This window comes from Hyperolius riggenbachi, chromosome 2 (assembly GCF_040937935.1).
Source record: "Hyperolius riggenbachi isolate aHypRig1 chromosome 2, aHypRig1.pri, whole genome shotgun sequence".
NCBI classification, from domain to species: domain Eukaryota; kingdom Metazoa; phylum Chordata; class Amphibia; order Anura; family Hyperoliidae; genus Hyperolius; species Hyperolius riggenbachi.
In genome coordinates, this window is record NC_090647.1 from 488577030 (window position 1) to 488591565 (window position 14536).

The window sequence follows — 14536 nt, forward strand, 5'->3', positions numbered from 1 at the left end:
TGAATTTTATTCTGTATTTTAACTTCAGTGGTTCTGACATGGGGGAGAGAAAATAAAAGCTAAGATGCCCTTTGACTGAAGCAATTTTTGTATGTATTTCAGCTTGCCAAAAATTGGTATAAAATTGTGCTTCTGAGTGCTGTATAGAGAAGCCCGGACTGTCCTATAGAGAGGGAAGGGGAAAGACTAGCAGCAGTGGTCACATTGCAGATGCAGTTGTGGCAGCCCAAGATTTTCCACTCCATGGAAGAAGCAATCAATCACCTTTACAGATTGTTGATTACCACCTTAAATGATCAAGAATGAGCTTAAAGCTTAATTAAAAAAACAAAACATATAGCAGGGCTAGTGCTGACTGGTTCAGTACTCCCCTGCTAGTCTAACTGCTCTTTGCTGCTGTTATCTAGAAAGTAGAGGGTGAGTGATCTAATCCTTCCAGCATCCATACCCTGCACTCAGAACTAGGACTCTGTCTTGCTGCCTAGTTCTACACAATCCTAGTTCCCAAAGACTCCTGGCACTGGGCACCCTTCCTTCTGCTGGATAGTATAGTTTTCCCAACATTATAAGGGGAGGGCTTATTGCTTGAGCTACTGTGCCCCCAGTGACTCCACTGAAAGTTTTGAAATCCCCATTTTTAAAATGTAAGGTTCCATCGGTTTCCCAAATATCAGAATATTTGTGTTGGTTGTCAAGAACAGCAAGGGCCGATCCGTGAGTAACTCCGTTTCCATAGCAGCTAGAATGCTATAAGTTGAACGAGTTATCCTGATTTTTAGAAGCCGGCTAGTATATTTGTTTTCTATCTGATAACCCCATCTCGAATTCTTAATGAATGTGATTTTTGCATTGATCTAACTTTGCTTTTGGAGGGAAGTTTTGGGAGGGAGATTCTGATCTGCACAGCTCTGAATGGTACTTTTTTAAGAGGTACTTTTAAAAATGTAAATGACAGTAGCTCTCCTGGACCATATGAAAATCGTTGGTGATTATGCTCGACTTTCTGTAATGTTCATCACATTGGTTCTGCACAAATCCATGCTCCGTTTTTGTGCACAGGCTGTGGTTTGATGTGTGCAGGGCTAGATGCATGTGTTCACTAGAATGGTTGAACCTGACAGGCCTCAGCAGGAATCCCAGGATATGAACATAAAATGTTTGCTTGCGTTCTGACTGGTATAGGTGGAGTAGGGACCCTTACCGTTAACGGGCAGCTCGCTCTAGGGCTCACACCACGCAGAAAAAGCCATCTACCACCTGTCTCCAAAGCAAAGAAATGTAGTAAAACAGCAGCAGAGGAATGTGTGCATCAAACACCAAGTAAACCTTTAGTTTTAGACCCTGCATATTTTGGCATGTGAAAGCAAATGCAAATTTGCATGAGCATTACCTTGTGATTAAGCCAATTAGGCCATATTTGCAAAGCCAGATCTATCCGGTTTTAACTTAGTGTTTGATGCACACATCCCTCTGCTGCTGTGTTAGTTTAACCCTCCTGGCCGCGCAGGAGGATTTCTCAGGCCCTGCTGGGCCGATTTGCATAATTTTTTTTGCTACACGCAGCTAGCACTTTGCTAGCTGCGTGTGCGCTCCGATCGCTGCCGATTTGCCGCTACCCGCCCCCGGATTTCCGGACGGGCTTGATCACCGGAGGCAATCGAAGAGGGTGGGGGGATGCCGCTTCACAGCGGCTGTCATGTAGCGAGGCCTAGGCTCGCTACATGATTTAAAAAAAATAAAAAACTGCTGCGCTGCCCCCTGGCGGTTTTTAATAGACCGCCAGGAGGGTTAAAGAACAAGCGACACCCATGCTAACCTATAAATAAAAAACACATATATAGAAGTAGATAAATACTACTTCTACTTACATAACAGATGTATTGTGCTATCCACGTAATGATGCTGACATCATATCCTCCCTGACTCTTGTTTTCCCCCCTCCCTTCTCTTGCTCATTGTGTATTCATTAGCTGCCCTCCTCCCAGAGTCTGCAGACACTCCCACTGAGGTGTATACTAACAACTGTTCTGGTTTTTTTTTTTTTGTTTTTTTAAAAGTTTTATTGAGTTTTTAATATATAACAGGAGGTAAATATAAAAAGATACATCTGGTATAACAAAGCTTGGTACAAAATGAATATACAAAGCGAGATTCATGAGGACATTTAGGATAAACGTAAAGCTTGGGTCATAGCTAAATGTATGCCCTGAATTTAACTATGCAGTGGAAGCAGATCCTTTCTAGAAGGAAAAATAGATTGAGCTCCTAGGAGCTTAGCGGATCTGGGATCTACTACATCCTGAGTAATTGAGGGCCTATAGGCCTTCTCTGGCAGTTGGGAACATATATTTCAAGGGTTACGCTGTAGTTTGTCCTTGCTTTATACATTCACCATCATTCCTCCCTTAGATAACTACCCATAACGGGTCTAACCCCCCCCCCTTCCCTCCCCCCTCTCTTTGCTCTCCCTCAGGTCCCAGGGCATAGGTTTTAAAGTGCTACATTGACTTTAGTTGGACTCAGGTCTGAGTAGGATTAGAGGTGATTTCCAGGGCCCCAAGTGTCCCCAATAGCTGATTGTAGGCGTACCATTCTGAGTACTTGAAAGGTTCCATAAAGTTATTGATGTCTTTCGAAGGGACGATATGCAGTATGTATGGCTTCCACATCTTGAAAAAGCGCTTAGTGCCTTTAGATATATTTAAGATGGCGTCCAGTCTCTCCAGTTTCATTAGGTATGAAAGTTCATCGTGAACGTCCTGTAAGGAGGGGGGAGTTGGGTATATCCATCGGTTAAATATAGTCTTTCTTGCTGCCAGTATGATTAAATGTGCAATGTCCGGTATTGAAGTTCTAGGAAGTCCTTGTTGGGACACATTAACATAGTTGAATAATAAAAGTGTTGGTTGCTGTGGTTTTGATTTTTTGCAAATAATTTTCAAAAGAGAGTCGACCTCCTTCCAGAAAAGCTGGATTGTGGGGCAAGTCCATACGCAATGGAATAGTCCAGCATTTTTTTCAGAACAGTTGGGGCGCTGATTTTTATAATGAGCCGGGGTTTGGCATACCTAATATCAAAAGCATATTTGGCCCTAAACATGAATAATAAATGTGAGTTCTCTCCATTTTTCACTGGTCATAATGTTTCTGATCGTGTTATTACCCCCTACTATTTTGGACGCAATTTGCTCATCTTCCATATTGGACACCCAGCTTTTAAAATTCTGTTCTATTCTGGCCTCTATCTTTAGTTTTGCTAATGCTTTTTGAAGCTCTGAGAGGGATAGTTTAGTGCCTCCTGGTTTAAGAAATGAGTCAAAAGGTGTAAGTTTGGCTATATGGGATACATTATGTAGGTGTGATTTAGTGTATGACCTAACTTGTGCATACATAAAATGATGATGATTTGGGAGCTGGTGTTCGCGTTGTAGTTCTCTGAAGGTGTACCACCTATGCTCTTCGAGATTTAGAAAAGTTCCCAACTTCACTAGGCCCTTGTCTTCCCAGATACTATAGGTTTCGTGCATCATACCTGGTGTAAAACCCGGATGTCCCCACAGAGGCATATTTCGAGACTGACCAGGGGAGACCAAAGAGCTTGCGGATTTCTTTCCACGCAGTGATTGTGTCATGTAGTAATTGGCTATGTTTGATTCTGGTTGGTAATGTTGACCAAGGGGAATGAAGAAGGCCTCTAAGGTGCCAGGGTTCTGCCATGGCACTCTCTAGCTTATAGTTTGAAAAGGAGCTAGTCTCCGACACCCAATCTCGGACGTGTCTTGTTAAGCAAGCCAAGTTGTATCTCCTAATGTCTGGGAGGTTTAAGCCACCTGAATCTTTGGGAAGCTGTAATCTAAGTTTTATTCTTACTTTTTTGCCTCCCCATAAAAAGGATGAAAATGCTTTATTTAATTTGCTTAGATCCTTGTTTGAAGAGTAGCGGAAGGACCTGCATTGTGTAAAGCAGTTTGCCAACGCTTATCATTTTGATCAATGCAGCTCTTCCCGCCAGTCCCAAAGGAATGTTGGCCCAGCCTTCTAATTGAGTTGTCACCTTACTGATCACTGGTGTTCTATTATCTGAGTATAGTTGGAAGGGATTTTTATTTATTTTGAGGCCTAAGTATGTGATATAACTATGAGCTATCTTCACTCCCAATGTGTGCGTCTGGGCAGTATCTGCTTTGTGAGAAAGGAAGAGAAGCTCGCTCTTGTGGGCGTTGATCTTGAATCTTGATTCCCTACCCACTTTTTCTATTATATTTAGTACAGTAGAGACTTGCTGGTGGGGATCGTCTAAAAATAGAAGTATGCCATCTGCAAATAGTGCAGAGGAAACTGTTTGCCTATCGCTATGCCCCTGATATTATTGTCTAGTAGTCTAGCTAGTGGTTCTAAGGCAATGTTGAAGAGCAGCGGTGACAAAGGGCATCCCTGTCTTGTGCCTCGGCACAAGGGGAATGGTTTGGAAAGAAAGCCCGGAGTGGCTATTCTGGCTCTTGGGTTTGCATAGAGGAGATGGTAAAATTTCATAAAAGAATCACTGAAGCCCATTTTGACTAGGACTTGTTCAAGCCAGTTCCACTGTACAGCGTCAAAGGCCTTTTCAGCGTCTAACGTGAGTATGGCCGCATTTTTGTTTGTGATGGGATACGCTTTGACGTGCTCTAGAACTCCCAAAAGGCGTCTGACATTTGTCACCGCTGCTCTTCCCCTCACAAATCCCACCTGGTTGGGATGAATTAGGGATGGAATTACCTGCGATAATCTATCCGCCATTAGTTTAGTGAGGATCTTCAGATCCTGGTTATCAAGCGAGATTGGGCGATAGGAGTCTGGCAAAAGAGGATCTTTTCCTTTTTTCCCAATTAGCTTAATGTATGCTTCGTTTGCAGAATCGGGGAAATTTTTACCTGTTAGAATTTGATTATAAATCTTAGCTAGCGTCGGGGCTATATCTTGCTTAAGGATTTTAAAGAACTCTGCGGTTAAGCCGTCAGGTCCTGGAGCTTTGCCATTATGGAGGCTTGTTATCGTTGTCCGTACTTCCTCTACTGTTACTGGGGCATTCAGAAGATCTGACTGCTCTACTGTGAGTTTCGGAAGATTTATGGTGGAGAGAATGGAGGTTGTAGAGGTGGGGTCAGGTGTTAATGGGTTTTTGTAAAATTCACTATAGTAGTCAGCAAATAGCTTATTAATATCTTTGGGGTGATGTACGATCGCTCCATTTTCGTCTTTAAGTCTGTATATGCGCGAAGGGTTTAGATCCCCACCAGCAAGTCTCGCTAAAAGTCTACCCGACTTACTCCCATGTTTATACATAAATAAATCCCTATATGATTTTTGCATGGAATTCCCTAGTTTTTGCCCACATGTCCAGAGATTTTTTTGCTTCCCACCAAGCCTTCCTATTTATGTCTGTGGGGAGTGATCTGTACAATGTGTATACTGTTCTAACATTGTTCAATGCCTGTTTATATTGTGCTTCACTCTTGCTTTTTTTTCCTTTAACATAGGATATTATTTTTCCCCTGAGGACCGCCTTTGCAGTTTCCCATAGCAACGTGGGGTTAGATGCATGGGCTCTATTATCGTAAATGTATTCTCCCCACCAATTAGATAGAAGTTGGTGGAATCCTTCATCTCCATAGAGGAATTGTGGAAAACGCCAGATAATGTCTGTGCCATGCGGTATTACTTCAGTTAAAGTTATAGACACAGGGGCATGATCCGAGATAACTAAATCGTATATCTCAGCTTCCTGGAGTCTAGCAGTCATGGAAGCCGGGAGGAACAGATAGTCTATGCGTGATTGTGAGTGGTGGGCATGGGAATAAAAGGAGAATTCCCTGTCATAGGGGTGAAGATATCGCCATGAATCAGTGAGGGATAGGGTCTCAATCATTTCTGATAAAGGAGTGCTAGTATGTGAGATCTGCAAAGGCCGTGCCCCATGTATGGATCTGTCTTCAGCAGGTGATATGACATCATTCCAGTCACCGCCTACTATCATATTTTCTCCTGTCAGGTTAGCAGTTTTCCATTGTATTGTTTTAAGGAAAGAACGAGTTTCTGTGTTAGGACCATAGACATTACAAGTACATAGGCTTTCCCCAGGTAGTTGTATAGTTATGCACACCCATCGACCTTCATCATCATGCACAATATCAAGCATCTCAGCCCCTATAGATTTATTGATTAATATCACTACTCCTGCTTTTTTCCCCCTTTGCTGGGGACCCCACACAATGAGCCACCCATTTTTTTTTCATAAATTTGATTTCATTTTGGCCTAAGTGTGTTTCTTGGAGCAGAGCTACGTCAGTATGCAATTTTTTGAGGTGTCTTAGAACCTGGCCCCTTTTAACAGTCGACCTGAGTCCTTTAACATTCCAGGATACTACCTTTATTGCCATGATGATTTAGGTCGAGATGCGATATAAGGTATTCTCCTAAGTACAGTCAACATAATGATAGCCCGGTGAACAAGCGTCTGAACCCTGAGAAAGGGCAAAGAGAGACCCCAAGAACTATTCCCGCTTAAACTATAAAAACATACCCAAGTATGGAACAATTCAAAGCTTAAACATAGGCTTTGTGGGAGACCTAAACAGCATCTGTCCCAAACATGTCTAGGGACATACTCGCTGTCCTCGGAATAGGAACCTTCCCTCGGTGGTGACTCCACTTCCCGGTAGGAAATTTTCTTCTCCCCCCCTCCGTAACTTCTTTGATTTATCTTGAGCAACAAAGAATCACATTTTTAGGTATATCATGCCTAAGTGGTGGAGCGGACAAGTTATGTATATAAGTGAGAATAAAAGTCCAGAGTAGTTCTGGGCAGTAATTGGGCTTTAACTTTGGGGTGGGTCGGTTGATCTTGATCCCGATATGCTGAAGTGTTTCTTCGCTTCCGAGGGCTCCTTGAAAAGAAGCACTTCGTTGTCCTCTGTTGTCACACGAAGAATGGCAGGGTACAGCAGGGCGAACCTGATGTTTCTATGATACAGCTCTGTGCATACCACGCTGAACAGCTTACGCTTCTTCGTGACTTCGACTGAGTAGTCATTGAAGATTCTGAATTCCACGTCTTGAAGTCGTAACGGTTCTTTACGTGCCTTAAAGGCATTAATGACTTTGAGCTTATCATTATAGTCCAGGTATCTTGCCATAACAACCCTCGGTAAGGACGTGTTGGTTTTGGGCGGGTCTACCCTGTGCGCGCGTTCCACTCTGAACGGGCCCTGAAGGCCTAGTAGGTCTGGGATGACGGACTCACAGATCTCCTGTAAGTGCTCTGGCTTATGTGATTCCGGAAGGCCCACCATCCGAAGGTTGTTACGCCTAGTGCGGTTCTCAATGTCCTCTATTTTCTCCTTTAGATCCTTGTTTTCCTGGAGGGCCGTGGCTAGTTTGTCACTATTTTGCTTGGTGTTCGTCTCGCAGGATTTAATGCGTGTTTCTGTCTCGTCCAAACGAACAGCGTGCGATTGCAGCGTTTGTGTAATGGCGGATAGTGAGCTCGTGACTGCTGTTTCCACGATCCCTTTCAGGTCAGGAGCAATCTGCGTGGCTACTTCTTTAGCTATCTTGCGGTAGTCTGCCGCTGTTAAGTGTACCCGAGGCCTCTCTTCGTACTCGTCGGGATCTGTCTCCCAACCTCTAGCTTCTGGATCTTGCTGCGAGGCCCTTGTCAGTCTTTTCTCTGGCGGCGCCATTTTGTTTTTAGGTCCTTCAGGACTAAGGCTTTTCCGCGCCGAGCCGGTAACGTATTTGTCCATTAATTGCTGGTAATGCGTTCTGTGTGCTATGGGCCACCCTCCTGGATGATCGGTGGGTGTGTGATTGCGGTGGTTAGCCGTGGTTTAGGAGAAGCTGCACGGAGCTCTTCTACTTCTCAGCATTCCATGCCGGCGCTGGAACCGGAAGTCTCAAGTTTTGCAAGTTTTGAATGCAGGATTAGCATCTTTATCACTTAATACACATTATGGTGACAATACTGCTTTAAGTTCTTTAAAAAGTTGACAGCAGGGAATATGTAAGCACCCTCTCTAGCCAGCGGTTTGACTTGCCTATCTGCATGGTTGGGAAACTACTAGCACAGCAAATATAACCCCCCCCCCCCCCCCCCCCCCCAAAAAAAAATCCCGATGTGTGGTGTTCAGTAGCAGAAAGGATGTTTTTAGAATCTTTCAAGCAATATTCTAAGCAAGTGGAAAAAATTGCATTCAGTGTTGCTTTAGTTTGTACTTGATGATATACTACTAAATGTATTTATGAGAAGGGTAATTACATTAACTCGACCTGAGAAGGTAAAAGTGCCTGTAAAATTTAATCAGGAATGTGAGCGCCTGAAAAAAGCTTTTCAGGAGTTCGCATTCCTTACCAAAAGTTCTACAGGTACTTGTATTGACCTGAGGAAGTTGGCCAAGACCTGTGAAATGCTTGGTCTACCATCTAAGATTACTTTTTCCATTAAATAATGATTTGTCCTTGAGAAGGTAAGAAATTGAATTGCACATCTTGTGTATATACACATCTAGTAGTATCATATCATCAATCTATATATAACATTTCCCTTAGTCCTCACTGTCAAGAACCGGCCCGCGGCACGCCTGCGTATACGGTTCCCGACTGCGGGTTTGACCAGATTAAGCGGGGAACAGCCTTATTTAAGCTACAAACAAGGCTGGAACCCCTCAAAACACCTCTCACTGCCACCACTAGCGTTGCTAGACACTTCCACTCTGCTGTCGAGTCCTCAGCGCGCACTCCGCGTTTTCGTATTTGGGTCAGCTTTGCGCTTAGGCCAAATACGGGAACGCCACGCACCCACACACACACACAGTTGCAATCTTACACTGTCGTGAAGCAAAGACCCACTAACAGTCGTTCCGAACGATACTGTTAGCTACTCGCACTGGCGTTGTTCGTACGTTGGGTCAGCTGCGCGCTTAGGCCAACGTATGACAAACGCCCCCACACACAATGCAATTACAATTTCCTACGGTAGTGTTGCTCAAGCGTACAATTAGGCATGAACTTATACACGGTTACACTTCAGTCTCTTCTAGGCTATGAGTGTTAGTTTAGTACGGCAGAAGTCAAACTTATTAAATAATAATTTAATATTCCAGAAAAAACATAGAACAGTGCAGAACTGAATATATACAAAAAGATTACAAAAAAACAAAGTAAAAATAGTTACAAGATAAAATGTACAAAGATAACACACAAAGCGATTTTGCTTACCAAAATAAACGGGAAATAAACGTACCAGCGTATCGATCTGGTGTTGTTGCGGGCGGTACGCACTTCTGGTCAGGAACCAGGTTAGTTCTAGCCGTGTGAGCTACCTCCAAGAACTACCAGTTGTGGCTATCCTAGCTGCGGTTTTATACTATGAAATACGCCTAGAGGCTGCAACTTCCTTGGGGAGGGGAGGACTAGTTTTTAATAACATCCTCAGACATAATTTAATTTCCCAGAGATCTGACATCCGCATGTGAACAGTGTCCTATAGCACACACACAACAAAAGACTTTGTTAACCTCCAATCTCCCCAGGTTACAGGTGACAATTGATTAAGGCTTTCACATTGCTGACAGTACTTCCTAGCTGATCAAAGATAAGGAGGTTGCACCTCCACCAATAATTCAATTTCCACAGGTAAAAAATGGTATCAAAAGGACTTCACCCATTTCTAATAGCCTGTCATGTACATTTCAGAGGTTCCTGTGTTAGTCTCCAGACACTGGTCCTCTGGCTTAGTGTATTGAGACAATGGGCCATCTCCTGAGTTCAAACAGCCAGGCAGATAATCCCATTAGCACTCTCAGAGGAACTGCATACAGACTCAAAGCACCTCATGGTCAAGACAATCACCCATTTCCTGGCCCCAAGCAACTCAAGGTAACAGCTCCCTTCTGGCAGACTTACACGGAACACAGGCAGAAAAATGAAAGAATATATTCCTTTATTCCTAACATCATCAGCACCCCAATATATCACCACAACTCCCCTCTTTAGAATGGGGCAAGGCAGATGATCTTCCCAGATTATCCTGCCAGCACCTACATTGTTGGTTCTGCTTGACGGGACAGTCCATCAGCATTCCCATGATTGCTCCCCTTCCTATGTTGAATGGTGAAGCTATATTGTTGGAGAACTAAGCTCCATCTCAGCAGTTTTCCATTGTCCCCAGAAACCCGATGTAACCAACTAAGAGGGTTGTGGTCGGTTACGACGGTGAATACACGACCGTAGAGATAGTGCTGCAGCTTTTGTAGGGCCCATACAATTGCCAAGCACTCCTTCTCTATGGTGGCGTAAGCTACCTCCCGGGGTAGCAGCTTCCGACTTAAGTACAGAATCGGATGTTCTTCCCCAGTTTGGTTTACCTGGCTTAATACAGCACCTAGGCCAAAGGCTGAGGCGTCCGTCTGGACTACAAACCGTCGGCTGAAGTCTGGCGCTTGCAACACGGGAGGGCTGGCTAGGGCCCTCTTCAGAGCTGTGAATGACTGTTCACATTCTGGTGTCCAGAGAATCTGCTTGGGCAGCTTCTTTTTTGTGAGGTCTGTCAAGGGCTTGGCGAGGGCACTGTAGCTGGGGACAAACTTTCTATAGTACCCCGCAGTCCCTAAGAAGGACTGAATCTGCTTCTTCGTGTGGGGGGTGGGCCAGGACACAATGGCATCTACCTTCCCAGTATCTGGACGAAGCTCTCCCCCCCCCACCACATGTCCCAGGTACTGTACCTGTTTCATGCCTATCTGACACTTGCTAGGCTTGACTGTTAGTCCTGCTGCAGTGATGCGCCCCAAAACCTGTGACAGCTGCGCTAAGTGGTCGTTCCAGTTGGCGCTAAACACGGCGATGTCATCTAGGTAGGCGACAGCGCAGTGTTCCAAACCTTCCAGGAGACCATTTACAACCCTTTGGAAGGTGGCTGGGGCGTTTTTCATCCCAAAAGGCATCACATTAAACTCAAACAGACCTGAGGGGGTGATAAAGGCAGACCTCTCCCGTGCCTCAGCTGTTAGAGGGACCTGCCAGTATCCCCGACTCAAATCCACGATTGTTAGATATTGCGCGCCAGCTAGCTTATCTAACAATTCGTCGACCCTCGGCATTGGGTAAGCATCTGATGCAGTTATCAAATTTAGTTTTCGATAATCTACACAGAACCGAGTGGTCTGGTCCCGTTTGGGTACTAGCACTACAGGTGATGCCCATGCGCTGTGCGACCGTTGGATCACCCCTAGTGACAGCATTTCCTCAATCTCCTTGCTGATGTGGGCCTGAACCTCAGGGGAGACTCTATAGGCTGACTGTCTAACCGGCTTGTTATTTCCGGTGTCAACATGGTGTACAGCCAGGCTGGTCAGACCAGGGCGGGCTGTAAAGGTACCACGGTAAAGGGTCAGCACATCAGATAGCCCAGCCTGCTGCTCTGCTGTCAACTCTGGATTGATCTGCACCTCGGTAACAGAGTCGGTTTCCTGGGTGGATGCCAGGATGTCAACCAGGGCCTCTGCTTCACCGTCCGGTAGCAAACTGCAGACAGGGAGAGCGCAAGCGGTTCTAGCATGATGTTCCTTTAACATATTTACATGGTATGTTTTCAGCTGCTTACCTCGGTCATCCAGCGCGACCACATAGGTCACATCACTAATCTTCCTATGTATGGTATAGGGCCCATCCCAAGCGGCCTGCAGCTTATTCTGTCGCATCGGGTTTAGGACCCATACCTTGCGACCTACCTCATAAACTCTCTCCCTAGCCCCGTGGTCATACCACTGCTTCTGGGTGGCCTGGGCTTGAGTCAGATTCTCTCGCACTAACCCCACCAGGGTGTCCATCTTTTCCCGGAACTTCAGAACGTATTCCACTATGGAGACCCCGGGGCCCATATCCTGCCCCTCCCAGACCTCTCGAATGAGATCGAGGGGTCCGCGTACCCTCCTCCCATATAATAGCTCAAAGGGCGAGAACCCGGTGGATGCCTGGGGCACCTCACGATAAGCAAACAGTAAGTGGGGCAGGTATCGCTCCCAGTCTCTCCCTTGCGATTCAACAAACACCCTTAGCATCTGTTTTAGAGTACCATTAAACCGCTCACATAACCCATTTGTCTGGGGGTGGTAAGGGCTGGCCATGATGTGTTCTACCTGCATCTGCTTACAGAGGCATTCCATTAGGCGCGACATGAATTGCGGGCCGTGATCGGTGAGCATTTCGCGGGGAAAACCGACCCGTGAGAAAATGCGCACCAATGCGTCCGCAACCTTGTCTGCCCGTATGGAGCTCAGGGCTACAGCTTCAGGGTAGCGAGTGGCATAATCTACCACCGTAAGAATGAAACGTTTCCCTGTGCTGCTGGGTACCGCTAGAGGCCCAATTATGTCAACAGCAACCCTTTGGAAGGGCTCCTCTATTATGGGTAAGGGCCTCAGTGGGGCTTTGTCGGTGTCACCTGCTTTGCCGACCCGCTGACAGGCGACACAAGACCGGCAAAAATCAGCAATATCTGTCCCCATGTGGGGCCAATAAAAATTGTGGGCAAGCCGGGATTTGGTCTTGCGGATCCCCAAGTGACCAGCCAGGGGCACCTCATGTGCTATTCTCAATAGCTGCTCCCTGTACCTGTGAGGAACAATCAACTGCCGGTCGGCCTCCTCCACTTCAGACGGCTCAGAGGGAATAACCTCTCTGTACAGTCTGCCGTGTTCCCAGTACACCCTCACTCTGTCGCCCTCCACCGGTGCCCTGTCCGCCAGACTCCTGAGCTCTTCCAGGCTGCTATCAAGTCGCACAGCCTCGGAGAACTCAGCGCTGTCGGCCACAGGCACCAGGGAGGTGGCAAACTGAGAGGCCTCTGGGTTCTCAGAGCCAGGCTCTGAAGTGGAAGAGCCCGACCCAGTGACATCAGCCCCTTCAGTGGACAATTCGTCTGCTGCAGCCCGGTGAGCACTGCGGGTCACCACTGCAGCTGACGGAACGTTCACGGTACACATGTCATTATGCAACACATCACATTTTACATCAACATTATCTGCATTCATGGTAACAACATGTCCTCCTCCAGGCCTGGGTACTGGAGACTCACTAGGGCTGGCTCCTAGTACACAGTCCGTAGCCCCTGGGGCCTCACCAGCACTCCCCGCTTGCACAGCATTATCACACAGTACCTTGCAAGAGTCCTGAACTTCTGCGGGGGATGCAGGCTCCATGGGGTGTGGAGTAGGCTCATACCGGGCCACTAACCGTCCCAGGTCAGTACCCAACAAAACGTTTGTGGGGATGGCATCCGTTACCCCCACTTCTTTCATTCCGCTGCCGGCCCCCCAATCCAGGTGGACCAAGGCGGTGGGTATGGCGGGGGTGACACCCCCAACTCCTTTGACAGCCATAGTCTTGCCAGGAATGTACTCCTCAGGGTTCACCAGCTGGGGGTGCACTAGAGTCACCTCTGCTCCAGTGTCTCTTAGACCGGTGGTAACCGTATCCCCAACTGTGACAGGTTGCAGATTCTCTGCATAGCTACCTGCATTCCTGGTGGCACACAACGCATTCCGGGCCCCGCCAGAGTTTGGGGCTTCCTTCTTCTTTTCTGGGCACGTAGCACTGATGTGACCCGGTTTGTTACAGGCAAAACATCTCCGAGTGTCAACGGTGGCTGTTCTACCTCCAGGCGGCTGCGGGACCTGGCTTCGCTGGGTGCTCAGAGGAGAAGGTCTCGCAGGCTTTTCTCCCTTCCAGCTGGGCGCCGTAGTCCTCCGAAAATCAGATGCTCGATTGGACGTGTAGGCATCAGCAACTTTCGCGGCCTCATCCACGGTCTTTGGCTCTCGGTCCCGTACAAACTGCCGGACCTCAACAGGGCAAGTGTGGAGGAACTGGTCTTTTATTATCAGTTCCTGCAGGGCATCAAAGGTTTCAACAGCCAGTCCTTTTACCCACTGCTGGAAGGCAGTGCGCAGGTTGCAAGCATGATCCAGGTAACTGTCATTAGGACCTCGCTGCACTGTCCTGAAACGTTTGCGATACACCTCTGGCGTGAGGTGGTATCGCGCAATGATGGCTTTCTTAATTGCCTCAAAGTCTGTTTCTTCCTCCTGGGGGAGACTCACAAACGCCTCCAGGGCCTTGCCTCTCAGCCCTGGTGTGAGGTATCTTGCCCACTGCTCACGGGGCACCCCATACTGCCGACAAGTCCTTTCAAACCCCTGTAGGAAAGTGTCTATGTCAGAGTCCTTGTCCATAGCGGGGAACTTATCCAGGGGGATTCTGTGGACTCGCTCACCTTCGCGTTCTGCGGGTCCAGCAGACCGGTTCTGCTGCTGAAGTTTAGCCAGCTCCAGCTGGTGTTGCCGTTCAGCTCTTCCCTCCTCTGCCCGGAGTCTGTCCCTCTCGGCCTGGAGTCGCTGGGCAGCTTGTTCCCTCTCTGCTTGTCGTATTTCCCTCTCTGCTTGCCGATGTTCCAGAATCAGCTTTAGGCGCAGTTCGGGCTCAGCCGAACCTAGTAGCT

At 47.0% G+C, this 14536-nt stretch overlaps 1 protein-coding gene across 5 annotated transcripts in view; it reads left to right on the forward strand.

The window, feature by feature from the left end:
• Positions 1 to 14536, forward strand: part of PRDM15 (PR/SET domain 15) — an 87540-nt gene that overhangs the window by 19197 nt on the left and 53807 nt on the right. The gene's annotated exons all lie outside the window — the stretch shown is intronic.